This window comes from Rhyacophila brunnea, unplaced genomic scaffold, assembly GCF_057557595.1.
Source record: "Rhyacophila brunnea isolate RB1 unplaced genomic scaffold, BYU_Rbru_1.0 scaffold_173, whole genome shotgun sequence".
Classification (NCBI taxonomy): domain Eukaryota; kingdom Metazoa; phylum Arthropoda; class Insecta; order Trichoptera; family Rhyacophilidae; genus Rhyacophila; species Rhyacophila brunnea.
Window position 1 is genome coordinate 267,570 of NW_028232831.1, and position 14,377 is coordinate 281,946.

The window sequence follows — 14,377 nt, forward strand, 5'->3', positions numbered from 1 at the left end:
ATACTCTAGTTTACTAAAAAAAAGTAAAAATTATTGCGATAATTTAAAAAACCGGGATCAATTGATGAGGTTGACTTAACACGCGTAAAAAAAAAGAATAAAAAAATATTAAACCTCGATATACATTTTGTTATTGAAACGAATTATTAAAATGTTAAATTAAATATTGTAGCATAATATCCGTATAAAATAATCAAACATAATTTTATGGAATTTGAATAAAAAATGAAAGTATGTAAAAAACAGGCCTGGTTAGACAATGAAAATAAAAACCTCATATCTTATTCATAATAGCAAAATAAAAAAAACTGAACTGCCATTACGTCACAAAAAATAAAAAGTTATTATGAAAATTAGATGATGTTAGATTAATAAAATTTAATCACAATATAAAAAAAAAATTTAATTCTAATCCAATTTACTTTATTTATTAATGTTTTACTTATATTACTTTTACGAAGTTCGCTTTTAAATAATAGGAACCATAACTTAACTGCTGTATCTCTCTGTGGAGCTCCCCCAGCACTTCTTGTCACCGTTAATCACCGTGGATTGGGCCCTTTCTCGTAGGCGGCAGTCATTATGTGGAGGGAATTAGATTCTGTACACTGTTCATCGCTAAGAGTTACAAGCTACAACTACACTTACCTATATCCTTGCTGAACGGTGTGGGATCTTTTTCCATACTGGTGGCACAGTTCAACGGCTTACAAGCAAACTACTAGTTTTCATTGCGTGCAATGCGTTATAGTTTATCTTTTATTGTTCACTGGCCGCCCCCTTGAGTAATTTTCTTTAGAGTAAATCTTTTTTGAAATTGGTGGGGTGGGTGGAAGTGGAGCCCGCGACCCCTCACTGGGGTCCGACTTGTAAACCACTCAACCATAACACGCCCTCTAAATCATAATATAAAAATTATAATTAAAATAAAAAATTAGTATTATTAAAGCATTCAAATTTATTTACGGGTCAAAATAATTATTAGACGTCAAATTTCTTCAAAAAACTTTGGATTTTTTCTTTAGAAAGATTTGATACATCCTTCTTTCCCCTTGATCATCTTGAAACTCTTCTTCAATGCCCCATCTTATTTCAGAACTTATTGGTTTGGGTTTCTTCCGTAATACTATTGTTTGTGTGCAAGTTTCCGCTTCGGTTGGTATTCCGAACTTCTTAATATAAAGGTATGAAAAACAGTTATTATAAAATATATTTCAATTAAGATTCATGAGTATAGATATGACGTGTCTAAAGGTAATCGATCATTTTATGCATTAAAAAGGAATCTTATATTAATGCCAAAATTAACCAGTAATAAAAAGGACGATCAACATTAAATAAAAAATTCTGGAGTTTATTAAAATTTAAAAATAGTTAAATGTAAAAATACTATATGATAACTCTGGGAAGAACTAAAATAGATATTTATCTACACAACATCAACAACATCCAATTCATCACAAATATTTTCGACTTCGTCATCCAAATGTATAAAAGCTCCATTAAAAATAACACCTGTATACTTCGCATTATTAATCTGTTCATTTGCCAATTCTACAATTTTACGAATCTTATCATTTTTTTCCAGCTCAACAACAATACTTTTAGTTGCTGAACAATTAACTTTAACGCCAATAGTATTTTTATTCAAATTTGATTTAGTTTCTATTTCTGCTGTTTTTGAAGGTTCGGATCGACCGACAGTTTGAAAATGAAATTTGCAATCGTTTGAATTGTCTTTTAAATAGGTAGTTGATTTTAATGTGCTGTATTTGCTAATATTCATGTTTCGGTATTTCAATTTACATTTTGGATCGTTCTTAAATAAATGTGTGTATAGTTTTTCAAATGTTTCTGTTTCGGCTTGGTTAAATGTTATTATTTTACCATTATCCATAATTTTTATTGAAATCGAATTGTTTGCAATCTTATCAGCTTTAGTATTTTTGGGTAATGTATTTTTAGCGGTGCTATTTTCACCTTTGCTATTGTTTTCATTATTATTTTCGGATGCTTTTGTAACAATATTAAGTGGTTTATTAATTGGTTCTGGTTTCTGTGTATTTGAAATTGATGATTTGATCTTTGGAGGCGGCGCTATTCGTTTTGGATACGGATACACATTGGCATAGCTAGAAGAACCAGTATTTCCATTGTAATCATGGCTACTTAAAGAATTTCTATACATGAAATTTCCTAAGATCGATTTTCTCTTGCTAGAAATATTCTCAAGATTGCTCAGAGTATCAGAATTCGGTAATATTTTAGTTTTTGATTTTACAGTTTTTGGTTTGAACTCTTCACGAACTACTTTTATCATAAAATTGTCACTTTCATTTTCTGTATTTTCATTTTTTATCGATACTATACTGATTCCATCGCTCTCGCTTTCACTTTCTTTTTTTGTCATTTGATACTTTTGATGGGCGAATTTAAATTCTTGATTAGTATATTTGGTTTCATCTCGAAATTTGGTATGTCAATATTATTTTATTTATGTATTAATTTCTTATTTGACTTTTATATTTTTCAAACAGATCGTGTTACACAATCCTTGGACCAAAATTCATCAATACTTTTTATTATCTCTTCCTTTGCTATATCCTCATCGATAACCCTTCTTTTCTCAAAACTTATTAGTTCGTATGTCAATACAATAATTTTTATTATTGAACCACAAAATAATAAGGGAATAGGGCTAAATTTTCTTCTCTGATCAGAGTATGTGATACGAATTATAGTTAATGCAAAAAACAGGTTTCACCGAGGTTTGAACTCGGGTCGCAGGAGTCAAAGTCCTGAGTGATACCACTACACCATGAAACCATGACACTGGGAGTATTATAATATAAAAATACGATACAAAATCAGAGTGACTTTATCTAAAAGTTTGCATTTTTTATATAATGACAATATGAATTCAACACACTTCGCAAGACACTTGAACTCCTCTCAAATGAGAGGAGAAGAGCATTTGATGAAGATGGATCAGGGAAAAGTGTATCAAGGAGTTTTGTAATATTCCTAATGGGCTGAACACGTCTAAATTGATAAAAAGAAACTTAACCCATAAATAAATAAAATATTGAATTCATTAAAGTAAATACCGAAGGGATAGATAGCATACACATGTGGTAAACGAATCAGGTTAAATTTGAAAAAAAAACATATTGAGTATACCACAAAAATTTCCCTAACCTGTTAAAAATATTTTTTATTTATGGGATAAGTTTCATTTATTCAATTCCATCTGTTTAGACCATAATGAAAAATTAATATATAAAGTTTTATAATATAAAAATTACTAATCTAATTCAGATTTTGTATGTAAAGTTCTTATATCTAAAAAATAAATCAGAAATAAGCTAATTTGAAACATTTATATATTTTAAAACCCGTGTTTTAGATAAAGTTAAATCTATTTTTGTGAATTCACTATTACCCCATATGTAACCATCAAGTAATTCTTCTCCAATCGAATACGTTTTCTTGCGTTTCTAGTAACTTTAAAGACTGTTTCTCTTTATATCAGGACTGTAATAACAGATAACAAATGAAATTTTAATACATGATTTCAATAAATAACCTGCTTACTATACAATAAACAGAAAAGTGAAAATCTTAAGCACACTAATTATATAAATCAATATAGATTCGCCCTTATATGTATATTAAACCCCGAATAAAATGAATGAATCCAGCTAATAAAACAATAATAGTGTATAAAATACAAATACATACAATTTATGCGAAATATATTATTTCTAAAACCTCTACTTTTAATTTAAAAAATTTAGAAAAAGCTCGCATGTGATAAATTAAAGTCACATTCCGTAATTTAAATTTCAATTATTATAAATGATGTTAAATGTGCTTTTCTTCCTCTAATAAAAAAAGCTTCGAAATTAATGTTTCATAATCGATAAAAAATTTTATGTATTCTCAATAAACACGGAAAACCCAACAAAAGATTTAAATATCAAATGTAGCAAAAAGAGCCCTGATTTGACATTCTTTGAAAACCCGTTTTTTGCATGCAATAGATGTATTCAGACCATGATAAATTAGGCATAAAGATGTGCATAATAATTCATTTAACCCCCATTAGAAATTTTTTCTAAATACGGTTATTATAGCATTTATATTATTTTAAAAAGTAAATATTTGTAATTATAAAAACATATGTATTCATATATTTTAAAAAAATCAAATCCATGAGATCTATTCAAAACAATATATATAATTTTTGAAATGAAAAAAATCATTAAAGGATTCTATTATAAAAAACTTTGCATAATTTGTAAAAGAAATACATTATTGTTTTATAAATTCATTTAAGCAACTATTGGTCTTAAATAGCGTCGAAAATTTCGATATATGTTTTTTGACAGTACTAAATGACATATAATTGTTCAAACATCAAAATAGCATTACTTTTATCTAAACTAAATTTGCTTATACGAAACGAACATTGGCAAAAGTGGTCAAAAGCAGGAAAAATTGACCTGAAAAGACACAATTTCAAAAAATATATATATTAAATGTTTTTAAGATTAAATTATTTAAATAAAAATGTATCCAAAATAGGTGCGCCTATGCAAGAGCGCATTATTATATTTATAAAACATACTTCAACAATATATAACAATTTACACCCATGTGTAAAGCACAGTTGCGGTATTTTTTTACAAGTATAAATTGTAGACAAAAAATGAATAATATTCTAATCTAATAAAATTATAAACGAAAGACAAGAAATATATAACACCTTTGAAGTAGTATTACACCACATATAACCCATATACTCCAGATTACAGAAATAATATAAGAATTTTGCTTTATTATGATCATGAATATTTTTTTATATCTTATTTTGACCTATAAACATGTATAAATATAATTCTTCTTAAATATTTCGATGTTTTAAATTCAAAATTAATAAGGGTTAATTTAAGAATTAAGGATTTTATTACCATTTACAAGCATCATTGATGGCATATTATGCCGTGATAGGTAAAAAATACCAAGAATTGGAAAGCCACATATAGTATTTTCATTGAAATAAAAAAAATAATTATGCAATAGGAATGCTCGAATTGCACAGCGTATCTTTTTTAAATCTATATACCGACTATTATAGAAAATTCAGTAGAATTTAAAGGTGCTATATTTTATGTTTACAAAATAAGATAATTTTTTTTTTTGTGAATTTGTGTTTTATTTTTACATTTATAAATAAGGTCTGGCAGATATTAATTTATTTTACGAATATAGAAATATATATTATGGTTGCTAACCAACAAAAAATAATGATAAAGACACGCATATACGGAGAATATCAGTTTTTGTATTTATCACTTTTTGCACCGCATGTTTATCCAATTAGACTATTATAAATGCTTCTCTTAAAAAGGCACCACCTATTCCAATACTTTAAAGATAGGGTATATTCCAGTATTTTGAAGATAGGATATATTATAGTATTTTGAAGATAGGGTTGATTCTAGTATTTTGAAGATAGGGTTGATCATAATACTTTGAAGATGGGGTTGATTCCAGTATTTAAAAGATAGATTATATTCCAGTATTAAAGATAGGGTATATTCCAATATTATGAAGATACCGCCTATTCCAATATTTAAAGATAGCGTTGATTATAATATTTTAAAGATGGGTATATTCCAATATTATGAAGATACCGCCTATTCCAGTATTTTGAAGATAGCGTTGATTATAATACTTTGAAGATAGGGTCGATTCAATTTATTTATAGTGCGACAAAACTCATTTATAATAGGAAAATATAAAATTATCTCGATTTTAGCCTCTAAAATTATTCATTTTTATAAAGAATACTTGTCTTAAGTCATCAGTAATAAATCTAGTCAAGTTAAAATTATTTTCATACAAATCAAGAATATATAGCCAGATATTTTTGCAAAAAATATAAAATTACTGTTTATTCGTTATCTTGTATTATTTATTATTTTTGTGCATAAAATTTCAATTCTACCAATAATAAATTCATATTTTATATCTAAATAATAAAATTTCAAAATCCCAAAAAAACGATAAAAATATTTTTTATCCTTTATTTACGCCTATATATTATTTTATATATTCCTTACTCTATAGTAGAGTTTACGGATCTAGAAAGCATTTTTACAGTCTTAGAATAAAAAACATTATACTTGTAGTAATAAAGATTTTGTATATGTTATATGTTTGACGACGTTGAGTTTGTATTTTTTTTATCAAATTAAAACTAATTGACTCAAAGTCTCGAACCTTTTTCGGGATCTATTAGCCTTTAAGAAACTCCACAATTTTAAATGTTTTATTTGCTTTTATAATTTAGGGGGTTTTTAAGACTTATTTAAATTTATTACAATTGGAATTTCGAAAAAATTAAATCAGATCACCAAAAAAAATTGTGTTAGATCTGCGATGAAAAATAGCCTTATAATAATTTAGAGATTTGTATCAAAAATCCATTTGTTTTATAAAAAAAGAATGATTCGAAACTATCAATTTGAAAATTTATGCTATTATCTAGTTTCTTTATAATAAACCAAGGTTTTTTCATATACCTATATCCACATACTCGGAAGCTTTATATCTGTGGAATTCAAAAATATTAATTAGAAAAAGAAAGTGATTTATCGGCTATGATAAAATTAAGATCAATAGAATGATATGGTTTGGATGATGGATTTTTGTTTATAAAACAGTGTTATTTCTTAGTAAAATTTACATGACATTTAACCAAAATTTAATAGTACCATGGAGAAGACTATATCATATAGTTCATTTAGATGGGAAAAATATATTATAATATATGATAACAAGCAATAAATACAAACTTGATGATTATATATTTAGAATTCGAGGTGCCAACTGAAGCATATTCACAAGCAATAGGATTTAAATAATTTTTTATGAAAGGGGACTATGCACATATAAATTTTTACATATAGTGTGAATATAATAAATATTTATTAAATCTGCTCATTTACCAAATGAATGTTTTAGTTGAACAAACGTAAAAAATATATTAAGGAGTTAAAAATCCCGGACTAAGTAGAATAATACATTCAAGCTCTCACACTCTGCAAGACACTTGTACTCATCTCATTTGAAAGAAAAAGAGTAATGGATGGAAAAAAATCAGGGGAAGGTGTCAAAAGATGAATCAAGCAGCTGTGCAATATTTTCAATGGGCTGACTACATCTTAATAGATGTAATTGATAAAAATAAACTTAATCCATAAATAAAACATAAAGTTTCATTAGTTGAACAAATTTAAATAGGAAAAAATCAAATTTAAGTCCGTAAAAAACAATATGTAATTGAAATATTACATATTTTAACGCGTTCAAACACGGGAAGAAAATTTAGAATCTAGAATATGATAACCATTTAGCGCAAATTATTTTGTAGAAATTCGGAAAAATTATTAGAGACGAACTATTGTTAGTTGAAATAAAAGCGATGTTTTTTTGAATCCAGTACAATAATATTATTTCGAAAAGCCAAAGCGATAAATTAAATAAATTTTATCACAAAAAAGTGTTAAATAAATTTATCATTGTGATACTGTGAATTTATTGAATCAAGTAGTTTGGGTGCTCCGTAATCTACTGAAATTGTTACACACTTCACCACTAAGATTCATATAAATCCAAAAAAGCACATCAAATATATATCTGGTATGTATTTTATTGATAAAAGATTAAATGTAAATTATTTTTACAAAAACATTATTTTTTTTTCTTCATCTACGCATCTAGTTTATACTATATAACAAACTTTCCACAATTAAACAAATAATTCATTTTCTATTAAACCAAAGATTTTCTTGGATCACCATATAACATTTATTAGTTCAAGGTTTTTAATATCCATGATTGTCATGATATGGTTCCTTTTGGTGAGTATTAGAAAATTTTGCAATAAAAGTTATAACAAATTAAAATTTACGCAATCAACTCTAAGCCACGTTTATATAAATGAACAGCGAAGTGAAAAACAGACAAATAAATACGAATGTGGTGTATAGTAGCTAAAAAACCCCAAAGTGTAGTTGTGCAATCGAAAGATTTTACAATATAAATAGTTAACTATAAATAAACTATCTTACATACAATTAACCTAGATATTTGCTATTTATTGTGAAATGAACAGTTATAGTTCTATCAAATCAGATAATATAATATTCTTAAACTACAGTAAAAGCGCATCATTTTAAATACAAATAAAAACAGTTTTATGCTGAATAAATATGCATATTACTTAAAATTGTCTAAAGCGATTGAAACTCTGCACTGTTGATTTTCATAGACGGTATTCAGACATTTCCATATAAATATCTGGCACAAAGTGACCTTTTATATTAGAAATATAATATTAAAACATTATATTTTCTTGATGCTATTAGGACCTTCAAAAAAGATTCACAAGAAAATAGTAACCAGGAATTTGTCTATCACGTTATAATTATTCAAATATCGAACAGTCCTCGCCCTTAAAAATATAAACAAACATGCATTCGAATGAATAATTGTACTTTAACTCTTTTTAGTGACAATTTTACGTCTATTTTAATTACTGGTTCGGAACTTAACTAATTCAATATATTCTTACCAAAATACAAAGCCCTCTCTTTTATGGTACCTGTATGCTGATTAAACTCACATTTAAAAATTCATTTGAGCGAAAAGAGGGCATTTAAATGCAAAATAAGAATTCATTGGCCAAATAAATAATTTCTTAAAGCGTTAAGAATAAAAAAGGTAAAAAAAAGTATAAAATTTCACATTAAGATTGTGTGTATTTTATAGTTAACATTTATATACTCTTTGATATGATTTAATGGAGCTAGTAAGATGATTTTCACCAAATTTTTATTAATTAGAATAAAATAATATGTGAACTCTTTTTATAATTTTTTAGCCTTAAATTGAAATTAATATTTTATCAACCTGAACTTTTTTAACCAGTAAGGTATAAAATAAAATAACAACAGAATATAATATGCTTTGATTTCTGAAAATCAGTACATTATATATCGTGATTAAAAATATTAAATTTTTTAAGATCTTGTGTAGCTATTAATCCAGTTTTTTGTATACATATGTGATATATTTTCTTATACTTCACAATTTTAGTCGATTGATGCAAAAATTCAAAAATAAAATATTGAATGAAACATTTATTATATTCACAAAATCGAAAATATACTTATATGCTAATGATATTCTTAAGTAAATAAACAAAGATAATAAGATCCCTTTACTATATCAATAATAATTATCTACGAATTATATGGTTATCTAATGTATTTCGAAGTTTTGTAATTTTTATGAGACATGCAATTAGTAGCAAGTTCGATATGGCCCAAACACAAAATATATCGTAATATCCTCTTTTTTTATCTATAAAATACAGTTTGGTGCAAGTACAAAATCTTTTTAATAGATTTCTTACCTAATATTGAAAAAAATTTATTTGCAGGATTTTACGTCAAGTATCAAACTTACAACAACTGAAGCCTACCAGCTATTTTATTCAAAATTTAGTCAGTATTCATTGCTGATGATAACGTATAAAAATTCATTTCGACAGCAATGATAATAATAAATTGATATATCACACATAATCAATTCGCAAAACATTACATTTTCCCAGCATAGATACGATAAAACATAAAATAAATTCAGAAAATGTGTATTATTATTCTTTATTTAACTCATTGTAATTATTGGAATTTTCATAAAAATGGCAGGATTATATCTTGAAATATTCATAATACAACTTTTTCTATTTCTATATTTTTAAATAATTTTATGTAGTCTATTAAAATAATTCATATATTATTTCTAAGAATTTTAAAGGTTTTTTCAATTAAAAATACAATATTGTATCAAAAAAATTATGAAACTACTAAGGAATATTTTGTGCCATTTTAAATTTAAGTTTTCCAATTAAAAATATTTTTTATATATCGAACCATGACATTATATTGCCATGTAAATATCCAATCTAAAAAGTGAATCTCGAGGAATGAATTCGAATTTGACTAATAATGGATAGATCAATTTTAACATCACAAAAAGGAATTTTAAGCTTTAATTTACATCAAATATAGTAAAATAAAACCTTTCCCTACTTTTTTAGAACTAAATCGGGTACATAAAAGTTATTATTCAGGGGATTGGCATTCCAGTTATATTTTTACATTCTAATATGAGTTTATAGCAACTTCTATGGCTAAAATTGTAATTTTACTTATTATCTGATTTAAATACATAAAAAAAAATTGAAAAGCATTTTTTTATGCAAGATATAAAACAAAAAACCACTTATATTCAAATAAATTCCGCTAAGTGAGACTTCATTATATAAATTTAACATCAAATTCATTTTAATTACTTTCTTTCATATTAATTTGAATTTGATTATGATGAAGTGTTATTTTCAAACGAAAAGCGTGCTCTATTCGTTTTTCTATTTCTAAGAAAAAACCTATTATATGTGAAAATCTGCAAATAATAACTTTTACAAGTCAACTAAACTAATAATATTATTTGAAACTATAAAAAATTTTATCGAATGATAAAATGTATGCTATCAGCAAACACTTTCTTAGCCAAGTATATAACATAATATAAAAATATGCTAAATAAATAGATCCGCAATACAGTATATTATAAGAGTAAAAAAAAATGAGCAAGCGATTTTCCAACTTTTAATGCATTTATTGTCAAGTTACAAAAATTTATAAATCATAGATATCATTTACAAAATAATACAAGAAATTATGCAGTAAAAAGAACACTAAGCCTTCTTAAACTTTTTTTTTAAGAATAAATATAATAGAATAATATAATCTACATATTTTGTGAAAAATGTAAAAATTTCGTAAGATTTAGATACAGTCTATGAATCAATTTTATGGGTCATAGAACCTTTTGTTTTAGTTAAAATAATGTATCTGTATATTAAAAAATAATTTGTATGTTTTTAATTGTTTTATGCTATAAAATAAATTGTCATGAGATGATAATACCAGCCGACTCACTTTTTTTTGTGTTGATTATAATGCTTGTAGAATTAATGCATAAAATTTTCGAATTGTGGAGGTTCAAGATATGATACGATCTTTTTAATGATTATTGACAAATACTATAAAAAAAATCTTTAAATTTTTGAGTCCAGCTGGGTTTATAATCATTATATCAAGCAATCGACACAATATATCAATTCAACATAGCTAAATTTGATAGTTTTAAATTATAATGTAAACCATTTATTTGGAATTGCAAATAAAGAATATCTCGTTAATTAAAGATTATCTAGATTTTTTTCCATTTAAAATTTTCGTAGACTCTAATTTTACAATTATTTTAAAAAAGTAATATCGATATACCATTCTGTAATGACTTGGGATGTAGTGGTTACAAAATCCCATAAAAAAATATGTTAAGGAGTTAAAAACCCTATACAAAGTAGAAGAAAGAATGCAAGTACTCACACTCCGCAAGACACTTGAACTCATCACATTTGAGAGAATAACAGCAGTTGATGAAGATAAATCAGTAAAGATGACATAAGATGCACCAAGAGTTGTGCAATATTCCCAATGGACTGACCACGTCTAAATAGATAAAATTAATAAAAAGAAACTTAACCCATAAATAAATCATAAAAGCCTTAAACAAATATTATATTCAAACTAACTAGTTTATCTGTAAACTAATAAATAATTGGAAGATTAAAAGCCCATTTGTATTTATAAAATGTTAAATATGATACTTATTTACTTACTTAGTTCTGAAATATCCCTTTAAAAATTTTTCAATCATAAATATGTAAAAAAAAATCAACAGTTGAGATTCGACCATCTTAATCAGCACAATGCATCATAAAATATTCTAAATATGCAAATAATGGCTTTAATTACTTTCACTTGCGTTCAGGAACACATTAAACTTGATTCTATGCCATAGTAAACTGTATTTTTGTAGCCGAAATCTTTTTTTATTTGTGGGGTATCTATTAGTGCTTACTGCATTGCTTCTAGATACGCAACATTAATTAATCTTTGTAAAATTCACATTTCCTTTTTGTAAAAAGAATTCGAATCCCCTGTATTATAATTGAAGATTCTATATCGAATGTTCGCGTCATTCAACTATAGCCATGGAGGCTAAAATATATATTCCATAATATTTTTATCACATTATCAAGTAGAATAACCAAATTTGGTGATTTTTATTATAAAAAATAGCTGTAAGATTCTAAAAAAACACAAAAAAAAAGATTATTACATGCTTTGATTAATTTTAATCTATGTGATCAAATATAAACAATATTATAATTTGCATGTATATTTTTTTATGGGACTAAGATTTATACAATAACAATGTTATATAAAAAAACATAATTTTATGAATTAAAAATGCTTAAATCATATAACGAAATTATAAAAAAACAATAATATTTATTACCTATGAATTTTTATGCTTGATATAATAAGATTTATATATAAAAATGTGATATTTTGTGACAACATCAGCGGAATGAAGGATATAAAAGAATTTCATAAATCAAGACTTCATTTTTGTTAAAGCATGTATAATATACTCTGAAATCATATAAAAAGACTTTTTTTAACACGGCTTGATGTGATATGATTCAGAACTATGTAAAAACATGAAGATTTTTTGCCTATATTCGTTAGAATCATGATATATAAGAATAGTATGAAAAAATTGTTCTTTTATTTTGACAATGGGATTTATACTTAACCAATTTTAATAGAAGAGTTGCAATGTTTTTTAACTTTGAAGGTAGGATCTAAACTATACAAATTTATTAAAATAAATAAGAATTTTATTAATTAATTCTAATGAGAACTTCAAATATAATATTAAGATAATAAATATATTAAAAAAAAACAACTAACTTTCAATTTTTTGTAATTTAGTAAGCAAAACTTATTATCAATTTTATGAATTATCATGGGGCTTTAAAGATATAAACAAAATGGATGAATTATTAAAAAGAAACTTTATAATAGAACAAGGCTGGTATGTTATTTTTTTGGTGCGAATATTTAAGCATTACATTTTATCATTAAAAATCATATTATGTCAATTTTGGATTTAAAAAATATTTAAATATGTACTCATAATAAATACATAATGAAAAAAAGATAATCAGTAATATTTTTATGATTTGAGGCTTGTATATAGCTTTACTTTTTATAAATTTCAGACATAAATGGCAAAAGATATTTTTTTAACCATATAAATTTGTTATGTTTGTTGCAAATACACTTATTTTATTAATCAAGCCTTCGCGGAAATTCAATTTTTTAATTTAAAATTTATAATACAATTTTTTTACCAGATTCTTATATACGGAATATTATTAACTCTGCAAGAAGAAATATATTTTTTTGGAAGAAAAAAACATTTTTTTTAATAAATATTCAGTTTTACTGCGATTTATTTATATTTCAATTCTGAGTTTATAATATAATCTTGCATTGAAATTTTGTGTTCCGAAGTTTTTGAATATAATTTAATTCTACATACGGATATTTTTTATAGTTGATACCAAGATAGAGGCTTTTGCTGCTTATTTATAAAAATATGCACAATTTTTGTTGTTGATATATACATGCTGAAGATAAACAAAGCATTAATAATACGATTATTTAATTGTGTTATTTTAGTCATGTATTTCATATTTCTTGATCCTTTTACAATATCAATAAAAATAAAGAGCTATTTTGTATCATTCCAACAAAATAAATCTGTAAGTGCAAAAATTTATGATTGCGCATAACAAAATAAAAGAGACACAAAAAGAAAATACAAAATTTCCTCGTATAAACCACAGGAGCAATGTTAATTGTAATTAAAGTGCATAAATTAGACATTAAATTCTAAAAAAGTAAAGCCAGATTATATTTTAATGCTTAAATAAAATTTTGAATTTTCAAAAGACCAAAATAAACACGTAATTTAAATGATGATAATCAAAAAAAGTACAGATTTATAGATTTTATTTATCAATGACGTATCTGATTTTCTCTTCACTTTAATTTTTCTATATCTTATAATTTTTAGATCTGTCAAATTATGAATAAAAAAGAAGTGATCATGCTATAAATACTCTATTTTACCTTTTTAAGCTAAATTAAAGAAAATTCAAAAAATTTATGCAAAAAAAAAGCATTTATATTGAAATTACATGTTTGTAGAACTTTAAAAAAACACAAAAATGTTTAATAAATTATTTGCAAGTAATTTTGTTTTAAAACACAATTTTAAAAGCAGAAAAAAACATAAACTAGATAAATTTATA

General features: G+C 24.9%; 1 non-coding gene across 1 annotated transcript; it reads right to left on the minus strand.

Moving 5' to 3' along the window:
* Window positions 1-2,755: 2,755 nt before the first annotated feature.
* On the minus strand, window positions 2,756-2,826 carry TRNAQ-UUG (transfer RNA glutamine (anticodon UUG)). The gene has a single exon. It is a non-coding gene; the product is annotated as a tRNA-Gln (tRNA).
* Window positions 2,827-14,377: the final 11,551 nt, after the last annotated feature.